The sequence below is a fragment of the Barbus barbus genome, assembly GCF_936440315.1.
Source record: "Barbus barbus genome assembly, chromosome: 3".
Lineage (NCBI taxonomy): Eukaryota > Metazoa > Chordata > Actinopteri > Cypriniformes > Cyprinidae > Barbus > Barbus barbus.
In genome coordinates this window covers 26,536,169-26,541,569 of record NC_136731.1, presented here as the reverse complement: position 1 = coordinate 26,541,569, position 5,401 = coordinate 26,536,169, and the positions used below count along the sequence as shown (strand labels likewise).

At 35.9% G+C, this 5,401-nt stretch overlaps 1 pseudogene across 1 annotated transcript; it reads left to right on the top strand.

Annotated features, from left to right (window-relative positions):
• The first annotated feature begins 806 nt into the window (after positions 1-806).
• On the top strand, positions 807-1,917 carry LOC306858600 (urotensin-2 receptor-like; annotated as a pseudogene). Its single transcript has one exon. The product of its transcript is annotated as a urotensin-2 receptor-like (transcript).
• The last annotated feature ends 3,484 nt before the right edge of the window (positions 1,918-5,401 follow it).

Here is a 5,401-nt window from a genome sequence, read left to right as displayed (position 1 = left end):
GAGACCCAAAAACTTTTGACTCGAATGTCAATAAAATGAAATAATTTTGAAACGAACTTCATCCACTGTTTAGATTTTTGTTCTAGAAATGTATGCAAATTAGTGCATATTTCATTAAATAATGCCTCATTTGCATATTTAAGCCTAACATTTTAGAAAGCTTGTAATACAAAAAAATGTTTGCAATTATCAATGTAATCAATCAACTAGGTAAGTAAGGTGATAGCTATTAGTTCATTTTTACCCTATTCACCTGCAGTGTCTCGTCTTAATTTTACAAACGCTGTCATAACTTTATTTGTTTCTTAAATTCATACGTGCAAAATTCCTTGCCAATTCCTTGCAGAAACTTCACAACAGACACAGAAGGAACCAAAGAATTCGATGAAACGCGCGCAGTGCGCATCCAAAAAGCTGTTGCGCACCGAGTCTAACATCCTTTATTGTTCTATACTTGTGATGCAGTATGTACTACACCCGAGTGATTCTCATAAATCCCACCCACTACACCAACTGGACCTGCAGTCTGAGAAGTTTTACGCGCAGATGGTGAGAACGCGGCACATTTTGCGCACATTTGTTTTTAATTTACGCTGATTTATAATGCATGTCCATATTTAGATCGTCATCTGGAAATACATTAGAAGTAGACTAATGTATATATTAGTGAGTTAATAGCTAGCTTTATTTTGCATAGGCTAATGGACATTTCAGGGAACTGCAATTTTGCGCATGCACATTTTGCTCCTTTAACAGATGTTAAAATGAACTAAATTCACCAAGGAATGAAGTGAAGCTTTTTAAAAATGGAATCAGATGATCCACTTGGTGTGAGGAATCAGGTGAATATCTCGGCTGTTTTTACCAACATCTCACCAACAATACCAGGACCTGAAGAGCACGCATCTTCATACGATATACTAATAACATCCATACTCGGCACAATTTTGACCATCATGTGTTTGGTAGGCGTAATTGGAAACGTTTACACCCTGATCATCATGAACACCACCGTGCGCGTAACTGGATCGATGTATGTCTACATTGTGAACTTGGCCCTGGCGGATCTGCTGTACCTCTCCACCATCCCTTTCGTGGTTTGGACCTATTTTGCGAAGGACTGGTACTTTGGCGACATCGGATGCCGCGTCCTGTTCAGTCTGGATTTGGTCACCATGCACGCCAGCATCTTCATCCTTACCATCATGAGCACGGAGCGCTATCTGGCTGTGGTGAACCCGCTGGACACCTTCGGCCGGTCCCGGCGCTACAGGCGCGCGGTCTCCTGCCTCGTGTGGCTGTTCTCCTTCATACTGGCTCTGCCGACCATGATCATGATTGACCTCAAGAAAGACGTGCACAATGGAGTAGAGAAGCGCATGTGCCACCCGACCTGGCGGATGACCGCGTACAGAGTGTATCTGACCATACTGTTCAACACCTGCATCTTGGCTCCTGGATTAATCATTGGATTTCTCTACCTGAAATTAGCCCGGACCTACTGGCTATCGCAAACTTCTATATTCCCATCCAGAGAAATGAAGAAGTGTCCTAAACAGAAGGTGTTATATATGATCTTCAGTATAGTTCTGACTTATTGGGCGTGTTTCTTACCCTTCTGGTTGTGGCAGTTGCTCAGTATCTATTATTACGCGCACGGGGGGCTCTCGAGCAGTACGGTGGTCTACATTAACTTCGTTGTTACTTGTTTGGCGTATAGTAACAGTTGCATCAACCCTTTTTTGTACACTTTATTAACGAGGAATTATCAGGAATATGTGAGGGACAGACAAAAAACCAGCACAGAGTTTAAGAAGAGGTTGAGATTGTCGTCTCAAAGGTCTGTGTCTTCTGGGATGTAATACTGTGACTAACACGCACCGTAATGGCATTCTGGATGCTTACAGCAAACTTTGATATTGTTGCTTCAACAGGCTGTTTCGTGGAACTTATTTCCTCAGTGTTGTACAGGAAAAGATAGTTCCTAATCGTTCTCGGAACATTCCGAAACACACATTTTTATATTTTGGTTAGCTAGGAAAGCTGTCTTAACAGAAATATAATAATATTTTGTTCTAGGTTTGAAAAATAAAAATCATTATTATGAAACGTTGGAGATTATTTTTAGATCGTCTCAAAATAATTGATTTTATAGTTCTAAATTAAACCTAAAAATAACCATTAGGGCACAGGTTGTCACAAGAAAAAAAAACCCTACAACGTACTGGGAAAATTATTTTATGGTTGTAAAAAATAAAACCCCAAAATAACTAAATGAGAACAAATTTAATGTTCTATGTTGGTTGGGGTGTTTCACAAAATCTGCATTAGAGATTTGCTAGACCGATGATTTTTGTCATTAACAAATATGAATGATAATATTTTGCACTTTTATGTTGTGCATTTAGAGAGATGTTCTACATCACTGACCAAATATGTGGCCCTGGACCACAAAACCAGTCTTACTTAGCACGGGTATATTTGTAGCTATAGCCTAAAATATGGGTCAACATGATCCATTTCTCTTTCGGAGTGTCTATTTACACTAAGTGCAAATAGCCCATCTTGTTGGCAAAGGCACTAAATCCGCCCACTAACTTGTGATTGAGTTAGTTTAACAATAAAAAAAGAAGTTAGGTCAACTGCAGTTTCAGTGGTGTAGATGGTAAGGCGCATGCGTTTTGACGCGATCGACGCGAGTTCGAGTCCACCTTTTGCCAAACATTTTTTTCTCCCTTTTCAAATCTCATATCGCATCAGAAAGGCATTTATTTTCAATAAAAATTAAGGAAATAATCAAAAAGTTGAAAATAAAGTATCGGGTAGGGTTAGGGAGGGCTTTATTGTCCCAATAAGGTGGCATCCATTTAATACATTTGAATTAAAATTATAATTTACACTCAGTATGTTATTATTGCGTACTGTTTTATAATGTACTACAATACTGAGGTGCAGATAATTGCCACTATTTGCAATAAGTAGTATAAATAGCAGAAAATCTTGCTATTTTAACATAGTGTAAATAGAATCTGTCACTAAAAAAATATGCTATTTGCACTTGGTGTAAATAGCGTCTATAGCCGCTGCCTTTTTCTTTTATTCCAAAAATCATTAAGAAGTAAAAATCATGTTCCATGAAGATATTTTGTAAATTTCCTAGCGTAAATATGCCAAAACTTCATTTTTGATCAGTAATATGCATTGCTAAGAACTTCATTTGTACAACTTTAAAGGCCATTTTCTCAATATTTAGATTTTTTTGCACCCTCAGATTCCAGATTTAAATAGTTGTATCTCAGCCAAATATTGTCCGATCCTAACAAACCATACATCAATAGAAAGCATATTTATTCAATTCTGACATGGTTCTGAATCTAAGGACCATATTAAATACATGCAGATTGTTTCATTGTTAGATTATTATGTGAAAAATGTGTGCAATCATGAATCAAGAGATGGATGTGCAATATCTAAGTAAATAATGTGTTTGGATTGATCTTTAATTTCTATTTTTCTTTTTTTAATCACACATGACCTTCAATATTTTTTGTATTATATTTATATGTGCTTTATTATATATAAGTTATATAACAATATGCTTTGTTATATATATATATATATAAGGTCTAGTTTACACATTAAATATGTTGTACTCAAGTACTTTGTATTGCTTAAAAGTTATTCAAAAAGCTATTGTCAGTTGTGATTTTTCATTTGCATGCTATTCAGATAAAGATGTGGTTGAAATCATGTATGCAACCAAACCTGAATATTGTCAATGCATCACATCCGTGTATACTTAATGTTTTGTTTTAATAAACTGTCAAAAATAATGCAAAAAAGGCATTTGTTTTAACTTGATTTTATTTAAAAATATATATTGTTTATTCTTCTCCTTGTTTGTGAAAAATAAACTTGGTGACATTGTCCAGAATTTCCATAGCAGTGAATGAGGTATTGTATTCATGGCCTGACTACAGAGTTAACTTTGCTTAAGTGCTGAGCAGTGAGCCGTGAAATCACTTTCAGCAGCTAATGCACATTCACAACACCACCAAACAAATGCAGTGTCACATCAGGCTGTTTTCCATAATGTTAAGCATCCAATAGTGTCTTAGACACTCACTGGACTTTCGTAAGCTGTTCTTCCAAATCATTTTTGAATTATTTAAATGGTCCAGTGGTACTAAAGCCAAACACTTACTCTGTCTAGATATTGTTCACATGCACATGTTGTACTGGCTGTTCTATTTTATGTTGAAGAATTGAAACCATCTATCTGGCTACTGATATCCTGGTCAATGCTTTTTGGACTTCTTGTTGACTCACCTTCAGTTTTGCAATGGAGTAATACATGTCATGCCTACTGTTCAGGGAAGCTCCGCTTTCTCGTAAACAATTTATATGTCATACCAAGCAATATATTTCCCATAGAAATATACTTTTGGTTACATTTGGAGCAGAAGGAAAAAGAGTAAATGACAGCAAAAATATCAAAGTTTTTTATGCATTGTATCTGTAAATTTAATTAAAAAACAAATCCTACAATACTGATATTTCATGAAGAGGTCTTTTTACATTTATTAGTTTTGTTGTAATAATTTAAAAATGATAAATACATGACAGATACAGAAAATTCTGTTATTTTTGAGGGGATTTCAAATAAGGTTTTGCAATCCCATATATCACTACGGTGAGCCAGACCAAGAATGGTTCTCTGTTAACTAATGTTAACACTTTTGAATCATTGCACAATAGCAATTTTATGTAACAATTTGATTTATTATGACTTAGTTCAGAAATTTCTTTTAAACAGCAAAACCTTGAGGTGTTCTCATTTTGTATTTCAAGTGAACATTCACAAACTCTTTTAAACATTATATGATGATTAAAGCTATTTCTATCTAATGGACAGAGAAACTCGAGTGCACTGAAGAAAATCTATATTATTTCTTATTTTGATGAAAGACTGATTTAGGAGACACCATCTGTTAGCTAATAAATCTGTTGCCTACCATTTTATTGACTTGGCAGTCATAACTGCAGGGGAATGATTTTAATGACTAACATTTCAATAGATTCTCCTGCTACGATGCTGGTAATGTCTGAACTTGACTGACGACTGACAGGGTGAAACCAGCATTTATGAGAGATTTTATGAATAGCTGATATGTTTGTATAGTCATTTGCAGATGAAGCATTCATTCTGGAACGGAAAATGTTTTTTAATGAGGATACAACAGCTTTTAGCATATGGCACAGGAGTTGAAGCCCACAGGTGCTACATTCCTCGCTTTGAGTTCGAGAAGTAATGACTGTGGTTGCAGTTTACATTGGTAGGATCCCATGTTTAGATTTCAAGTTCATTCTTCCATATGGCGCCAGTCGTGGCCATCCGATG